The sequence below is a fragment of the Durio zibethinus genome, chromosome 15 (assembly GCF_047325235.1).
Source record: "Durio zibethinus cultivar Kanyao isolate XHJ-2024 chromosome 15, ASM4732523v1, whole genome shotgun sequence".
NCBI classification, from domain to species: Eukaryota; Viridiplantae; Streptophyta; class Magnoliopsida; order Malvales; family Malvaceae; genus Durio; species Durio zibethinus.
The window spans coordinates 24,901,929-24,921,477 of record NC_143176.1 but is presented as its reverse complement, the minus strand read 5'-3'; the positions used below and the strand labels follow the sequence as shown (position 1 = coordinate 24,921,477).

Below are 19,549 nucleotides of genomic sequence, written 5' to 3'. Positions count from 1 at the left end.
AAAGCCATGGTAGCTACTAAATCCTTGGTAGAGATTTGGCCATAAAAGAAGTTTGAGTCATTCAAGCCAAAATGTGATGGCAAAGACTGATAGTCCAAGGAGGGAGACAAAGACCAATAGTCCAAGGATGGGGACAAAGGTCGATAGACCAAGAATGGTCAAGGCAAGCCACTAAATAAAAAGTGGAAGCCAAGGCAGTGGAACAACAAGGATCGTGAGCCATTGACTTCTTACATTTGTGAAGGTCCACACTTGTTGAGAGTTACCTTAAGAAAACCAAGCTATCTACCATCAACAAGGAGGATGGTGATAAGTTAGGGAAGGAAATGATGAAGCTTGGCCTGATAGTGATAAATTCAATCTAGGCTAAAGGGTGCCGCAAGTAGAAAGGATTGATGTTTATAGACATGATAATTGAGGGCAAGAAATTGAATGCATTTATGGACACAAGAGTATCTCATTTGTTCATATCTGGAGATACAACCCAAAAGTTGAACCTAAAGGTACAAAAAGGGGCTATTATGACAAAATAGTTAACTCTAAAGAGATCCAACAATTGATATAGCACGTGGAGTAGAGCTATAACTTGGGGAGTGGAAAAGGAAGGAATCAATCGAGGTAATTCCTTTAGATGATTATGATCTTGTTGTTGGTTTAGAATTCCTTGACCATATTAGTGCACTTGTGGTGTCTTTTGCCATTTTTATTTACATATTGGATAGTTGATACCCATGTATCATGTCGATGAGACAAGAATCGAGGTCAAAGACTAAGATGTTGTTTGCCATACAATTGCCTAGAGAAGTAAGTAAAAAAAAAAGACACTTTCCTTGTAGCCTTGAAAATGGAAAAGTCCAAGCAGAACGGTGTTGACTACCCCTTGGAAGTACTAGAGGTGCTAGAGTCATTCAAAAACATGATGCCCATTAAATTGCCCAAGAGGCTATGACCCAAGAGAAAGGTGGATCACGCAATTGAGCCAATGGAATGCATGGCACAAGCATTCAACATAGAGTTGGAAAAGAGGCTAACTTAGGCACATGGATGGTTATTTCTACCCTAAGGTCTCATGGGTGCTAAGCTTAAGGCCCTGTAAAATGACACCTACTGCTAATACTACCTCATACCTTAAACCAAGTCGCTAAATCAAGCAATAGCTCCCTAGGTTGGTACAAGTAGAAGTTGTGGTCGTAGGTTTGGTCTGGCCAAGTCCCTTAAGTATTTGGTAGTCTCGTGGTCCCTTATCATGAATTAGAAAAATACCTTGGCCTGGCCAAAACCATGTATATAGTCGATGCTACCTAAGACCCCGGGAACAAGTTTTTGAATCGAGCAATGGCACCCTAAGGTGGTGATAGTAGAATTTTTGTGTGTAACCCCAAGTAGATGAAGCATTGACGTTGTCATGCCATTGTTGGCTGTTGGATGGTAGGGGCAATCTCATGGCCTTTGCTTGTGTTTTTCCCATGCCAAGCAATTGTAGCAAGGCCTCATACTTCATTTATTATACTTACTCATTAAGTAATTGAATGGGTGGGTTGTGCATCAGTGTGCATGGATGCTGCTACTTGTATGCAATGGACATATGAGTGGTGCTATGGTTGTGCATGTTGGCCAGCTCCATGCTTGGTGCATCGAACTATTAACCTATCATCCTCTTCAATCTCCCCATCCATGTGGTCATCATACTGTGAGGGCACAATCAAGATCTTATGTTTCATGCCTAAACTGATGGAAACTAGATGTCTTGCCATCCCTCATCCATTTTGTGTCCTTAAAGGCTATGGGTTGAACCTCATTTGTGCCCTGTGTCCCAAGAGTGACACCCAAACCTCCATGGCAACCTTGGTGCACTAGTGCTCGATCATGCTCTCAAATGCAAAATGTTTTGTGGGCACTAGCTTTTGACCCTTATTTGTTTGATGCTATGCATTTTATGTGCTCGACATGCATGACATTTATGCTTTGTGTTGGCCATATATGCCACTCAATTGATGTTTTGAGGTCCATGTAGTGCGAACATCCTGGAAGAAAGTTACCTGGTTGATCCTACTAGTAGTCATATGCTTGTCTTAAAGATTAAGTCATGTATGTGTAAGAATGAAGTAATTCACACTATGAAATTGTGAATGGCTCATTAAATGGCAACCACATCCAAGGTAGCAGGCATGCAAATTACCTAATCCTAGCATGGGGAATTAGTGACAATAAATAACAATATTAGGCTCTACGAGTTTGGTAATTGGAATGAGTACTATCTAAATCCCTTAACAAGAATCCATTAGAGGGCAAGTCTGGTGCCAACAATTATGGTAATTTCAGCTCCAATAGCGTATATTTAAGTTGTTGCAATTTAAAAGTTCATAGTTGGAACTAGGGTTAGGTCATTTGATCCACCTCACTATGGGCACCAGTTTACTTGTCCCTACTACTGATGATGCACTCCTAGCCTTAAGTCGCTGGGTCATTCCTTCAATGCTGTTACTTTGAAGAAATTGGAGTGCCCAATGCAAGCCTATACTTGTATACATTAGCATGGGATAACATCATAGGATTTTGGTCCTATCATGTTGGCTTTTAGGATTGGAGTAATGATTAATAGGACAGTCAAGGACATTCGTATTTCATAGTCAGAGGTGAAATTATTGGATTTATGAAACATGAACAACTGCAAAAACATTTGCCAAGGATGTTTTCATTAATCAAGAATGAAAGTTGAGGGCTCAAAGATGATCAAATATCATCCTAGTCTCAACCATAAATGATGCCTACCAGGGATTGATGGATGTTTCTTTTAGGATTTTGCTAGCAACTTATGAGAAATCAAAGTCTTTAGATTTTGGCACAAGTATGGTCGTAGGGCTGAAACTTAAAGGAACTGATGGAAGGGCACCAATAGGGGTGGAGCCTGCAACTTAATTTGTTTCAACATGGGGAAACTTACTAATTCTAGACATAGTAAGAATTGAAAGACTGAGAGCTCTTTCTTGATTCTAGAGGTGGTGATGCATGGCTGTTCTTAGTTGATAGAGTGATTTGTCTGGATAATTCCTTAATGAACAAGACCTCAACCTACTAATTAGCTATGCAGAGGTGATACTTCATGGCTAGCTTCTTAAGGGGACTATGGCCATTTAGGCCAAGGAAGTTTGAGGCAATAACAAGTCTATGATGTCTTTAGATGTTCTGGGCCTCACGTGCACTACATTGATGTATTCAATAAGTTTATAGCCTTGGTCGATAGGCCTAGTTAATCTTTGAAATTTCATCATGATAGGGATAGATCATTGTAATTATTGGTCTTCAACGAGGAATTCCTAATAAGTGCAAGTCATCAGCTCACATTGACTACATCCCTACCCTTTGTACATACTACTATCACTCATTCTGATTGAATGGTCTAGTGAAGTGTTCAGATCATGGCAATGTGGACAGTTCGCTATCCACGATGCTATGAGAAGTCCATTGAACCTTATTATTTAGAGGAAAGAAAAGTCATAACAAAGTTTTTATAGGTGAACCTTTGGAAGGATTGTTGTCGAAACTTGTACAATGAATGACCAATGAAAGCATTAAGGGAACACCGAGGGGGCAAGGGTGATTCCATACCCTGAGTCCGTTCAAGTCTCGGGCATGCATGACAATTGGTTTGTTTTGCCTCCTGGGTGGATGAAATGATTGGTATCATTAGCCATGGCCAAATAATGAACCCTTGTGTGAATCATGCCAAGGAACCAGAATGAAAAAAAGTGCATGTGTCATTGCCATCCCATTCACGATGCAAGCACAGGTGGCACTAGGACTCTTTTTGTCATGAAAAACCAAAATGACTCTTAGCAATACATATCTTGACTTTTGCATTGATGAAGAACATAGCGAAATGCGATACTTGGTGTGAATTATTGAATCTTATGAACCATTGAGTCTTTGAATGCAAGTTGCACCCCAAGTCATTAGGTCAGGTGTCATGCATCATCGTCCTCTCCAACCCCTTGCCCATTAGGCTTCGGGTAAGGGGGTGAAAGATGGCCTTTTGTGAACTCATCGGTCATGGTTGGCCCAAAAGTGAGTCCCTTGCAATGATAATTTCATGAGCATCGATGGTAAAGCTCTTAGCATGCCTTATCTCTAGTGATGCATGCTCATTGTCCATCTAGACCCCATTGGACCCCCTACATCGCTCAATCGATGCTTGTATCATGGCCCTAGGTTAGGTAGGATTACCTATTGAGTTTAAGTATACCAATAAGCAAAGGTAAAGAAACTTAGTAGGATTCCCTTATAACAATGAGCAAATCAAAAAGAGCCTTACACAAGAATCGAGTGCCTACGACATTCAAATTATAGTATGGTGAAGCATCCTCCATGGTAGACCCGACCTAAGTTTCTTGGAAAAGGGCACAAAAAGGGTGAGAGCCCCATTGTGCCTAGACCCTATCGTACCATGAGGCATTGTATACGAGTTAGGTTGTTTGGGAATGCATCCCTAATTGGGAGGTAAATTCTATCCAAGGTTGAATATAGGTAAGAGACCGATAGCGAACAAGTATCGTGAGGGAAAGATGAAAAGGACTTTGAAAAGAAAGTCAAATAGTGCATGAAATTATCAAGAGGGAAGCAGATAAGGGCCAACAATGCAACCCAGTTGGATGTGGAATGATGAAAGTCAATCCACCGATTAACTTGAGGTGTGGACCACACAGGTTACGGTAGTGGCCCGGGCTTGGGCTTTCGATATGCTTGTAGAGACATCATCATTGTAATCATGGAATATAGCATGCATTGTCTTAGCTTGCCTCAACACCTACATGCTTCTGGCATCTGCCTACGGGCTCCCCATCTAGCTTATCTTGAAACATGGACCAAGGAATCTAACATGTGTGTGAGTCAATAGACTAGAAAACTTGTAAGGCATAAGGAAGCTCATTGGCAGGATCCCTCGTGGGTGCACCATTGATCGACCTTGATATTCTAAGAAGGGTTTTAGTGTGAGCATGCCTATCGAGACTCAAAAGATGGTGAACTATGCTTAAACCAGATGAAGCTAGAGGAAACTCTATTGGAGGGCCACAGCGATATTATCATACAAATCATTTGTGTGACTTAGGTATAGGGGTAAAAGATTAATCAAACTGACTAGTAGCTAGTTCCCTTTGAAGTTTCCCTCAAGATAGCTAGAGTCTTTAGTGAGTTCTATCAGCTAAAGCCAATTCGTAGCTAGAGCCCTCGACCTATTCTCAAACTTTAAATAGCTAAGGGGATGCGGTTGCTTCATTGAGCAGTGCCATAGAATCGAGAGCACCAAGTGGGCCATTTTTGGTAAGCAAAACTGGCAATGCAGGATGAATTAGAAGTTGGGTTATGGTGCCCAACTGTATGCTAAACTAGAACCCATAAAGGTGTTGGTGGATTAAGATAGTGAAATGGTGGTCATTGAAGTCAAAATCTGCTAAGGAATGTTAACAACTCACTTGCCAAATCAACTAGCCCCAAAAATGGATGGCTTTTAAAAGTGCGATCTATACTTGGCTGTCGAGGCAAGGGCCAAGCCCCGATAAGTAGGAGGGGGTGACGGTGCTGCAAAACCCAAGGTGTGAGCCCAGGTGGAGTAGCCGTCAGTGTGGATCTTGGTGGTACTAGCAAATATTGAAATGAGAACTTTGAAGGCCAAAGAGGGAAAATGTTCCATGTGAGTGAGTCCAACATGAGCTTCAAAAGGCATTTGGGGTTAAAATTCTTAAACCAAGATGTGATGATTGCTGGCAACATTAAGAGTCTAGAGACATTGGTGCCTTTTTGTTTAATGGCCACTCACCTTAAAAATAGCTCAATTGGTGGGAAGGTCTAGTGGCTAGAAGAGCACCGCATGTCACTTGGTGTTTGGTGTACCCCTAGTAGCCCTTGAAAATCTAGAGGACCGAGTGCAGTTTGTGCTCGGTTATACTCATAATCATAATAGGTCTCCAAGGTGAATTGCATCTGGTTGATGGAATGCAAGCAAGGAAAGTTGGCAAAATGAATCTGTAACCTCAGGAAAAGGATTGGCTCTAAGGACTGGGCATGGGATCCCAGTCTCGAACCCATCAACTACCAGTGCACTACTTAAGCTGCTCTCATGGTGAGAGCAGGTCGACTCATTTTGGCTGGAGGATGGACTGGGAATGGCTCCCTCAAGGCCCTTCCTTGGGCAATGAACAGTCAACTCATAACTAGTTCAAACAAGGGGAATCTGACTATTTAATTAAAACAAAGCATTGCAATGATCCTTGTGGATGCTTATGCAATTTGATCTCTGCCTCTCTGAATGTCAAAGTGAAGAAATTCAACCAAGCACGAGTAAATGGCAGGAGTAACTATGACTCCCTTATGGTAGCCAATGCCTCATTATTTAGTAACATGCATGAATGGATTAATGAGATTCCCATGTCCCTGTCTACTATCTATCAAAACCATAGCCAAGGGAACGGGCATGGTCGAATCAATGGGGAAAGAAGACCTTGTTAAGCTTAACTCTAGTCTTACTCTGTGAAATGACTTAAGAGGTGTAGTATAAGTGGGAGGCTTCAAAAGAAATTGAATTACCACTATTTATAACATTATTTTACTTATTCTATGAATCGGAGGTGAGGCATGACCCCTTTTTTAGACCCAAGGCCAGCTTCAGTTAGTCAATCTAGGTAGAAGACATCGTCAGGTAAGGAGTTTGGCTAGGGCAGCACATTTGTTAAAAGATAACGCAAGTGTCATAAGATGAGCTCAATGAGAGCAAAAATCTCATGTGTAACAAAAGGGTAAAAAGCACTTTTTATTCTAATTTCCAGTACAAATATGAACCATTAAAGATGGCCTATCAATCATTTAAACCATTGGAATTTAAAGATAGAGATGTCATAAAGGTTACCATAGGGATAACTGGCTTGTGGTAGCCATGTGTTCATAGCAATTTGCTTTTTAATCCTTTGATGTCGGCTCTTCCTATCATTGTGAAACAGAATTCACCAAGTGTTTGATTGTTCACCCACTAATAGGGAATGTGAGATGGGTTTAGACCCTCAATTGAATGAATGGCCACCTACTTTGCCACACATTGGTGCACCTAGTTGAATGGGACCCATCACACCAATCGCATGCCTGTGACACTAACTCTTCAATGCACCTTTCTGGACATGGTGCTTAGGTCAACCGCACTCAAGTGGCACCACCCATAATAGACCTTAACATGATGGCATTCAAACAATTCAATCATCTCACAAGTTGGGTCTTTCTGGCCCTTCCAAGGTCACTTCTCTAGGTATGGTGCTCTAGGCAATGGCCCTCGTGGTGACACCTTAATGCTTGCTATCTCATACTCAAACTTAATGCTTAAATATCTCATGGGCTTCACTACCTTGGCTTAGTACTACCAGAAATCACAAGTCTCCCCCACTTTTACATGAAATCAATTTGGCTCTGCATGCAACAATGTCTTCATGATGGTTCCATAACTTGTTTACCTTGACTCTGGCATCACTCTTAGGGCATCTCAAAGTCCACTCAGTGTCGAGGATCCATTGATCCCACTGTAAACATAGGATCTCTTGACCAGCTCTATCTTAGGGTTCACCAACCCACTCGATACTCAAGGTCCACTGACCTACTCAAACTCATGGTCATCCCACTCACCACATCTACTCAAAGATTCCATATTTGGCTTAACTCAATTGACTTTTCTTTGCCTTGCTCAAAGTCATCTAGTTTGCTAACTGGATGCAAACTCAAATGCCAATACCATTTGCTTTGCTCAACTTAATTGGTCCTCACCCAAGGCCTTATCAATTGGCCTAATCCCACTTGCTTGTTCCATTGAACTGCACAATGTTTGTTGTCCGTTCAGCACCACACCTTATAAAGCCTTCTTAGCACACTCTAGTGATCCTTTGACCTCCAGAACTCATGGTTCACTGACCATTACAAACTCATGGCTTTAATCCTTAACCAACTTAAACTCATCTGCCTCTGTAGAAGGGCTCCACACTTAGACCCTAAATACTTGGCTTGTAACCTCTGTTAGGGCACCTACACCACACAACAAGTGCACATGTTAGTCATTGATCTCAACACCCAACTCATGTCCCCTAGGACCATTTGCATCTTAGTCCACGTGGCCTTGCTCAAACACCATTTTAAGGTGTGAGACCCTTTTGTATTTTAGTCTCATTTATTGTCCACCACTCAATGGGCATCACATGCTCGCATGAGCCAACACCATTCACTAGGTGAGACTAAACTCCCATGCCTTTTTGCTTGGCATCCAAAAGTCCACTCAAAGGCTTTCCACCTAGGCCAATTTTTTCCACAACACACATCAATGGCTTATTCTCTAGTCCCATAGCCAAATTATCTCAATGGCACCTTGATAGCTCTCTTTAAGCTTAGCACTTTCTTAGTCTATAATTATCATGCTCATACCTGAGGCCACCTTGGACATACTACTAACCCTAACATGGCTTAGATACCAAAATGTCATTGTAGACACCCAATTTGGTCCAGGCCCGAATCAATTGGGTTTGGTCCAAATGAGTAAGTCTATATATATATATATATTTTTTCTCTTCATTTTATTTATTTTTTTTGTATTTTACATTTTTATTTTATTTCTATTTTATTTTTATTTTTATTATTATTATTTTATATATATATTTTTCTCTTTTCTTTTATTATTTTTTTTTATCTTGGGTATTTATGTATTTATTAATATGTATATATCTTTATTATTTTTTTTCCTGTTAATATTTATGTATTATCTGTTATTTAATTTTAATTTATCTGTTAATTTCTCTGAAGGTTAAAAGAAGGTTGAGAAGTGTTAGAATAGCTGTGGGAATCGAAAATAAATTTTTAGAGATTTTTGGCGAAAATTTTTCTGGAAAATTTCTAGATTTTGGTGATTTTTTCGATGAAGGTTGAATTTTTCGACGACGATTCCGGCCAACTTTGAAGTTTCCGGCGAAGGATCTCAGAAACCGACCAACTTTTCGACGAACTTCCGATGAAAAACCCAGATTTCGATGAAAAATTCCAGAATTCGATGAACATTCAACCGGAGTTCTTCGGCCGTTTAGAGAGAAGCGAGAGGAAAAAGAAAGAAGAGAGAGAGAGGGGAGAAGGTTTCTACCGAAAAATAGAGGGAAGTGCCTTATATACCCTCCCAAAACGACGTCGTTTTTGCTTTAAGTGACCTAGAGGATCCGCGCATTTTGCCGAGATCCGACCCGACCCGAGCGTCGACCCGCTTCCTGACCCACGCGTGTCTTCCCCCTTCCGAGCCGATAGCCGAGCCGAGTCGAGGTCCCAAGCCATTTCTCCGAGCCGTTTCTCTTCCTTGAGCTGAGCTGAGCCGAGTCGTACTCCGAGCTGCTACGGGTTTTTTTTTTTTGAATTTATTTATTTGTTTATTTATTTATTTTTATTTATTAGATTAGGTTTATTTAATATTCTTTTTATCTTTATTTTATTTTTATTTTTGTTTTACTTTTCTTTTTTTTTTATTTTGTTTTATTATTCTATTTTCTTTAAATAAAAATAAAAAAAATATATTTTTGGGGAAAAGTTGAAAGTATCAATTTTCCTTGAAAATCAAAGTTTCCAAAGAATATTTTTGGGGAAAAGTTGAAAAGTATCAATTTTCCTTAAAAATAAATTTTCAAAAAAGGGTTTTTGAGGAAAAGTTGAAAGTATCAATTTTTCTTGAAAATCAAAGTTTCAAAAAAACATTTTTTTGGGAAAAGTTGAAAGTACCAATTTTCCTCGAAATTAAAGTTTCAAAAGAATTTTTTTTTGGAAAAAGTTGAAAGTATCAATTTTCCTACACAAAAACAATCATTCTTTCCTTCCTTTTTATTTTGATTTTGATTTTTCTTTAAATAATTCGACGATGGAGCCTCTGCAAGTGAAACAGTAGTTTTTCTTGCATACTCTTAAGGTGAGGGAATTTTCACAATTTTCTGCTAAAAGTATTAGAGTCAATTGAGAATAATTTTCAATAATTAATTACTTGGTAAAATTTTAAGGCTCATTGGATAACACAAATTTAAGCTGGTACCATCTTTTGATGGGCGTTGTGAGGGCGCTATAACCTTCCTCACACGTAACCGAACTCTCGAACCCTGTTCTTGTTAGTAGACCTGAACCTATTCTTTTAGGGATCCTTAAACTTAGGTGTTCCCTGGAAGGACAGATTCCTAAGGTGGCCAATCGCACCTTGATAAAAAAGATTGGTGGTGACTCCCTTAAAGTCAATGTCTACGATAGATCCCTGGATCTAGACGTTATGACAGTCATAAGCCACATGTTCCTTATATTGAAACCACGCATCCATGTGGCACCAAGACTACTCTTAGTCGAGGTCAACCTTTCTCAAGTCCATTTCTCCATGGATAGATCATTTCCATTCCTTTAAGCCACATACTTGTGAGCCCTTCCTAGTTCAGACCCTGGAAGGTTGCCCACAACATTTTCAAACTCAATAAGGAGGAACCCAACTCCCTTCATCTTATCAACCCATAACTCTCAAGGTGGCCACAACCACTTATCTCTATCCATAGGCATCAAGGTCTTGAGCATCGACTTGCCTTGCATATAAGGGCTCATAACCCAGCACATTACTTACCCTTATCATACACAAGCTCTAGTGCCTAGAACCCAAAGGCATAACACCAATGCTAGTTAGCAGCCAGCCCCAAGCCACATTAAGCTCATCTTATCCCATGAAACTCATATCCTATGACTTCAGCCCTTAGCTTTATTTTAGGTTGCTTAAACTCATGATGGACACTTGACATCATCCCTATCAAGCCCAGGGAAAACTTGGGTGTGCTACCTACCTATAGCACACCTTTATCGATTGGCCACAAGGGTCTAGCAACATGCCTACCTGCTAGCCCACTCATACCTAAGGCTCAATGGTGCCCCTCCTACACAAACACCATATCATGATCTTTTCACCTCAAGAAGGGGAAACCAAGGTGCATAGCAAATGATATTGGCCTAACCCTATGGTTCTAAGCAAATGTGCAATACGAGGTTCACCAACCCTAACCATCCTTAGATTTACCATGACTTGAAGAGACATTATGCCACACTCGTGACCTAATGATGCCTACCCACATAGACACCACATATGCCTAGGAGTAGCTCACTTTAGACTAGCCAGGCCCTCACCTATCTATTAGCCAAGGGGGTGGTGGAGAGTTGCCACTATTCATCCCTTTATAAAGAGCGTATAAGATTTCCTAGCCATCCTACTAAGAACCAAAAGACTATTTGAAATATGGACACTTTTTTCCCTAGCCACCTTAGGCCTTTTTTCAACCAATTTAGTGCCTGGAGACTTGTCTCTTAGCCACCATAATTCCAAGATTCTACTCATTTCTCCACCAACCCACTTGAGGGTAGCCACTTATAGCTTTGACTGATAGCAGCTCACTGGCTACTCAACTCTAGGGTGCCCGCCCACTAGCTCGTACTCATCCGTGAATCATGGGGCCTAAGGCTCACACCCCTTGTACACACTACCACCAACATGTTTCAAGGCTTACACTACCTGTACATAGCTCTTGGACCATTGTCCCAACCATAAGGCTTTGTTTATTGCTTAGCTCAAGGTCAGTCATGGCAGGATAGAGGCACATCAGGGTTGGACCATGACACTTTCCTACACTTACTATGTCGATGCTTTCATCGATGCCAAGACCACACCCAACTTTTTTGTTGCACACAATTGACATTTTCTTATATGTCTCTCACTTATGCCCTCAAAGATTGAGTCGAGATGCCATCACATGATGCACTGCCTACAATACTCATTCATTGCCAATGTAGATGGGTCTTATCCTTACTTAGTTTCTCATTAAATGCCACTACATAGCCTTACCCTTGATCACTCCAAGTTGTGACCTTAAGGTAACCTTGTCAATCATGACCCTCAATAGAATGAAGCCACACATTGGTGCACCCCACTGGATGTGACCCATCACACCAATTGTGTGCCTACGGCCGTGAACCTTCGATACACCCCTATAGATGTGGTGTTTAGGTTAACTGCACTCTTAAGGCACCATCCACAATAAACCTTAACATGATGGCTTTAAACGCTTTGGTCATCTCACAACTTGGGTCCTTTCGGCCTTTTCCAGGTCACCTCTCTAGGTGTGGCCTATTGGCCAACTACCCTTATGGTGGCACCTTAATGCTAATCTTAGACTCAAACTCAATCTCAGATATCTCATAGGCTTCATTGCCTTGGCTTAGTACCACTAGAAATCACAAGTTTCCCCTACTTTTATTTGAACTTAAATCAACTTTACATGTAACCATATCTCTATGATGGTTCCACAACTCATCTGCTTTGACTCTAGCATACCTCATAGGGCATCTCAAAGCCCACTCTGTGCTTAAGAATCCAATGATCCAACTTTAAACACAAGGTCTTCGACTGGCTTGATCTTAAAGTTCTCCAACCCACTCAGTACTCAAGATCCACTAGTCGAACTCATAGCCATCCCTTTAGACGCATCTACTCAAAGACTCCATATTTGGCTCAACTCAATAAGCTTTTCTTTAACTTGCTCAAACTCATCTGATCTGTTGACTAGAAGCAACCTTGAATGCCAATACCATTGACTTTACTCAACTCAATCGATCTTTTAACCCATAAAATTTAAGGTCTTATCAACTAGCCATCTCCTGCTTGCTTGATCCACTAAACTGCAAACTGTAGTGGTCTGCTGAGCATCACATCTCATAAGGCCTTCTCTTTCAGCCAATACAAGCATAGCCTACTAATTGGCACACTCTCATGATCCTCTAACCACTAGAACTCATAGTTCATTGATCACCACAAACTCATAGCAATCCTTGGCCAACTCAAACTTGTCTACCTTTGCAAAATGGCACCATGCTTGGACCCTAAATACTTGGCTCATACCCCCGCTAGGGCTCCTGCACCCTAAAACAAGTGCATATGTTAGTCACTAATCTCAATGCTCAACTTATGTCCTTCAAGACCACATGCATCTTAGCCCACATGGCCTTGTTCAAACACCATTTCAAGGAGTGTGCCCCTTTTACATTTTGGTCTCATCTATTGTCTACCACTCAATGGGCATCGCATGACCCAACTTCATTCACAAGGTGAGGCTAAATTCTCATACCCCTTCTTTTGGCATCTAAGAGTCCACTCGAAGGCCTTCCACCTTGGTAAATGTTTCCTACAGCATGCATCAATGGCTCATTCTCTAGCCTACATAGGCACATAATCACAATTGTGCATCGATAGCTTTCTTTGAGCTTAGCATGACCTAAGTCTATCATTATCATGCCCACTCCTACGGCCACCTTAGTCCACTGCTAAGCTAAACATAGATCTAATACAAAAATGTCATAGGCTATACATTCGTTAGATCGAAACCACATGTCTATGTGGCACCAAGACTACTCTTAATCGAGGCCAGCCTTTGTCAAGTCCACTTCTCCTTGGATAGATCATTTCTGATCCTTTAAACTGCATACTCATAAGTTCTTCCTAGGTTAGATGCTGTAGGGTTGCCCATAACATTTTCAAACTCCATAGGGAGGAGCCTAACTCCCCTCATCTCATCAACCTATGATTCTCGGTGTGGCTCGAAACACCCAACTTTACCCATAGGCATCAAGGTGTCGAGCACTAACCCACCTTGTACATAGAGGCTTATAGCCCTAGTTCTCATAATACTATCTCATTTTGGCATGGTGAGAATCCAACACCATGCTTACCCGCATCATACATAGCTTTCATGCCTAGAACCTGAAGGTACAACACCAATGCTGGTCAGCAACCAGCTTTAAGCCACAATAGGCTTCCTCATCCCACGAAACTCATATTTTAGGGCTTCAGCCCTTAGTCTAATTTTAGGCTACCTGTACGCATTAATGACACATGATATCATGCCTATCTCACCTTAGGAAACTCAGGTGTGCAACCCACCTGCAACATACCTCTACTAATTAGCCATAAGGGTTTAGCATCGTACCTGCCTACTAGCTCGCTCATCCTTTAGGCTCGATGGTGCCATTCTACGTAAACACCATCTCATGATCCTTCTAGCTAAATGAGGGAAAATTGAAGGGCATAACGAATGCTATGGCCTAACCCCATGGTTCAATGCAAAAGTGTGATACAAGGCCCGTCGATCCCATCTATACCTAAGTTTATAATGACTTGAGGAGACATAATGCCATAATCATGACCCAATAATACCCGCCCACATAGACACCACAAGTGCCTAGAAGTAGCTCACTTCAAACTAGCTAGGCCCCTACCTACCCACTGGCTAAGGGGGTGGTGGAGAGTTGGCACCAGTCATCCCCTTATAAAGAGCATAAGAATTTTCCCAACCATCATACCAAGAACTATAAAACCATCTGAAATAGGGAAACTTTTCTCCCTAGTCACCTTAGTGCTTTTCTTCAATCAACTCAATGCTTGGTGATCTATCTCTTAACCACTATAACTCTAACATCCAACTTGTTCCTCCACTAAATCACTTGAGGGTGCCTACGCATGGCTTCGGCCGATAGCATCCGATTAGCTACCTGGCTCCAAGATGCCCACCTACTGGCTTACACTTGCTTATGCATCTTAGAGCCTAGGGCACACATTGCTTGCACTCACCACCACTAACATGTTTCAGGTTTTACATTGCCCGCGCACAGCTCTTGAACCATTCTCCTGACCATAAAGTCTCATTCGTGACTCAGCTCAAGGTTAACCATGGCAGCACCAAGGCATACCAAGGCCTGACTATGACACTCTCCCACACTTACTATGTTGATGTCCTCATCAATGCCAAGATACACCCAACTCTCTTATTGCACACAGTTGACATTTCTCATTTGTCTCTCATTTGTGCCCTCAAGGTTTAGGTTGAGATCCCATCATATAAGACACAACCCAAAGTACTTGTTCATTGCTAATGTAGATAGGTCTTATCTTTACTTCACTGCACCTCTTGTTTTGTTCCAATTCTGCTTATCAAACTCAATCTTAGTTTCTTATTAAGTGTCGTTGCACTATGTCACCCATGATTACACCAAGTTACAACCTTGAGACACCTTTGTTGATCATGACCTCTAGTCAAATGAATGGCCACTTGCTTTGCCACACATTGGTGCACCCAGCTGGATGTCACCCATCACACCAACTGCACATCTGTGGCTCCGACTATTTGATACACCCCTCTAGATGTGGTGTTTAGGTCAACTGCACTCATGCGACAGCACCCATAATAGACCTTAACATGATGGCATTCAAACACTTTGGTCATCTCATAACTTGGGTCTTTTCAGCATCTCCAAGGTCACCTTTCTAGGTATGGTCCTTTGGCCAACTACTTTCATGGTAGCACTTTAGTGGTTGCTATCTCAGACTTAAACTCAATTCTTAGATATCTTATAGGCTTCACCATCTTGGCTTAGTACCACCAAAAATTAAAAGTCTCCCCCACTTTTACTCAAACTCAACTCAGCTCTACACGTAACCATATCTTTATAATGGTTTCACAACTCATTTACCTTGACTTTATCATAGCTCATAAGGCATCTCAAAGCCCACTTAGTGCCCAAAGATTCATTGATCCAACTTTAAACATCGGATCTTTTGATTGGCTACATCTGAGGGTTCAGCAATCCACTAAATACTCAAGGCCCATTAACCTACTCGAACTCATGGACATCCCATTGGCTGCATCTACTCAAGACTCTATATTTGGTTCAACTTAATAAGCTTTTCTTTGCCTTGCTCAAACTTGTCCAGTCTGCTAATGGATGCAAAGTTAAATGCCTATATCATTAACTTTGCTCAACTTAATCAGTTTTTTGATCCATAGAACTTAAGGCCTTATCAACTGGCCAACTCCTACTTGCTAGTTCCACTGAACTACACACTGTTATGGTTCATTAAACACCACATCTTATAAGGCTTTCTCTCTTGGCCAACATAAGCACGATCCACTGACTGGTACACTCTCATGATCCTCTGACCACTAGATTTCATGGTCTATTGACTATTACAAACTTATGGTTTCAATCATTAGCCAATTTAAACTCATCTACCTCTGTAGACTGGCTACACGCTTAGACCCTAAATACTCAGCTTCTACCCCTACTAAGGCACTTACACCACACAATAAGTGCACATGTTAGTCACTGATCTCGATGCTCAACTCATGTCCCTTGGGACAACATGCATCTTAGCCAACATGGCATTACTTAAAAACCATGTCAAGGTGTGTGCTCCTTTTACATTTTGGTCTCATCTATTATCCACCATTTAACGGGCATCGCATGCTTACATGAGCTAACATGAGCTAACATCATTCACTAGGTGAAGCTAAACTCCTATGCCCTTTTGGTTGGCATCCAAAAGTCCACTTAAAGGCCTTCTACCAAGGCCAATTTTTCCCATAGCATGCATTAGTGGTTCATTGTCTAGCCCATATAGCCATATTACCACAATCACACTTTGATAAGTTTCTTTGAGCTTAACACTTCCTTGTTCTATCATTATTATACCTACACCTGGGGCCACCTTAGTCTAACCACTAAGCAAACATGGCTTTAATACTAAAATGTCACAGGTTATATGTTTCTTAGACCCAAACCACACATCCGTGTGGCACCAAGACTGCTCTTAGTTGAGATCAACTTTTCTCAAGTCCACTTCTCTAAGAATAGATCATTTTTTATCCTTCAAGCTATATACTCATGAGCTATTCCTAGCTTATACCTCGTAAGGTCACCCACAGTAGTCCTAATCTCAATAAGGAGAAACCTAACTCTTTTCATCTAATCATGCCATCATTTTTAGGATGGCCTCGAGCACCCATCTTTGCCTGTAAGCATCAATGTCCTGAACACCGACCCACCTTGCACATATGGGCTCACAATCCTAGTTCTCATGATATTATCCCATTCTAGCATGGTGAGAACCTAACACCAGGCCCACATGTTTCATAAGCAAGCTCTCATGCCTAGAACCCAAAGACGCAACACCAATGCTAGTAATAGCCAACCCCAAGCCATACTAGCTTGTCTCATCCCATGAAACTCATATCTCTAGGCCTTAGCCCTTAGCCTCATTTTAGGCTACCCGCACACATGATGAAGATTTGACACCATGCCCATTCGACCTCAGGGAACTCACATGTGCTATCGTCCTATAGCACACCTCTACCTATTGGCCATAAGGGTCTGGTAGCATGCCTGCTTGCTAGCCCACTCATCCATCAGGCTCAATGGTGCCCCTTCTATGCAAACACCATCACATGATCTTTCTAGCTCATGGACGAAAAATTAAGGGGCATAACGAATGCTACCACCAAACCCCAGAGTTTAACATAATAGTGTGATACGAGGCCCGTCAACCCCAAACATCCCTAAGTTTACCATGACCTAAGGAGACACCATGCCACACTCGTGACCTAATGATGCCTGCCCACCTAGACACCATATTTGTCTAGGACTAACTAATTTCAAACTAGCTAGACCCTTACTTGCATGTTAGCCAATAGGATGATGGAAAGCTGACACCAGTCATCCCTTGTAAAAAACGTAAGAGATTTTTCCAACCATCCTACTAGGAACCATAAGACTATCTAAGATGAAGACACTTTTCCATAGCCACCTTAAAGCTTTTTTTCAATGAACTTAGTGCAAGGTGACCTATCTCTTAGCCACTATAATTCTATCATTTCACTTGTTGCTCCACTAACCCCCTCAAGGGTGCCCACATTTGGCTTCGATCGATAACACTTGATTGGTTACTTAGCACAAAGTGCCCACTCATTAGCTTACACTTGCCCATGTATCTTAGGGCCTAAGGCTTACACCACCCATGCACACTATCACTAACATGTTTCAAGGCTTTCATTACCTGCACATAACTCTTGAACCACTATCCTGACCACAAGGCCTCATCCGTTGATTAGCTCAAGGTCAATCAAGGTAGAATTGAGGCACACCATAGCTTGACCATAACACCAGACATATAGGCATAGAACCTTATAGAAGAGCTAGATATAAAAATAGGTATGATTACTCTAGCACCAAGCAGAGAAGCTTTTAGAAGGTCTGAGGTATGGGTATTCTACAAATGAGCTTATAACCTTATGAACTCGATGGGCCACAAAGTGTTTAGAACTAACTCCTTTCTTCAAATTCCCTAATCAACCTTATATATATCTAGGGGCCTTGGAACCCTCTAGAATATATATAAGAGCCATACACTTGGCTTTTTAGTTTGGCTCCTTAGTGACCACATAGGCCATAGGGGCTCAAATATAAATAAGGGTGCCATCTTTCCCCTAAAACCAACTTATGAACTTGTGAACTTTTGAACCAACAAGCTATTCAAGCACATTTGTACATAGCCACATTGTTTCAGCAATAGAAAGGATCTTTTGTTCTTTCACCAATGCCTTTTTAGTGTGCTATAGTGTTCGATTGTCTTTAGGGTCTGACTAGTCCTAGGTGAGTGGCACACTCACTTGACTAGGTTAAAGGCTGACTTAGGCATATGTGAATAATAATTTCCTATCTAAGGCCACATGGTTGTAAGGATTGATACCCATGATAGTTGGTATCAAAGCATAAATTGGTGTGCGACCCTAATCCAAGATAATGTCTACTTTCGAGATAAGCCACCAACACATTGAAGGGACAAAGGCTTATAAGGCATGCACTATTGGAAAGGGCAAGAAAAGCACCAAAAGGGACATAATCTCAGCATTTGATGCTTAGTTGGCCAAGGTTGAGTTGGCCATGGCTGAAATGTGAGACAAGTATGAAAACTAAATGGAAGAATTGGTCTTAGAGGAGGTCATGGAAAAGTTAAGGCAAACTCTTTCCAAAGAGATTGAAAGCCTTACCCATAAGAACTTTACCCTATAAGCCTTGGTGAAAGCCATAAAAAAAGAGATGGAGTAGCTTAAGAGAAGGCTCTCCACATGTAAGGTAGCCATAAGGAGAGGCATACTTACAATAACTACTAAGACTTGGGTCAAGGTTCCCAAGTCGAAAGAGCTCAAGGGAACATGGTTCATAAATGATGTAGACAACTTCTTATAGGGCATGGAGTAGTATTTCTATGTACTAGGCATCAAGGAGGATGCTATTAAGGTAAGCACCACTTCTATATATCTTGTGGACATTGCAATTTTATGGTGGCATTACAGGTTTGATGATGCCAAGCACAGGGGTGTTACCATTGGTCATGGAAGTTGCTTCGACCACTATCGATACATGCTTCAACCACCATTGGCACATGCTGGTCGTTTGTGAAGGTAGTTCCTTTAAACACCATCGATAAATGTTAGGCTGCATACCATATACGGGTATCTTGGGTCAGGGCCATGTACCATACATACCATGACTGAGTAGTAGGTGGGTTCAAGCACATCTTCATATTTCTACCAAGCCAATGCCATCTTTATGGCTTATAAATTCATATAAGTGCTCACTAGTGCCTGTATCTTAG

The 19,549-nt window shown here is 41.3% G+C and overlaps 3 pseudogenes; all 3 read left to right on the top strand.

The window, feature by feature from the left end:
- The first annotated feature begins 2,036 nt into the window (after window positions 1–2,036).
- Window positions 2,037–3,538, top strand: LOC149514887 (18S ribosomal RNA; annotated as a pseudogene).
- A 290-nt stretch (window positions 3,539–3,828) lies between these two features.
- On the top strand, window positions 3,829–3,981 carry LOC149514886 (5.8S ribosomal RNA; annotated as a pseudogene).
- Window positions 3,982–4,200: 219 nt separating this feature from the next.
- Window positions 4,201–7,101, top strand: LOC149514885 (25S ribosomal RNA; annotated as a pseudogene).
- Window positions 7,102–19,549: the final 12,448 nt, after the last annotated feature.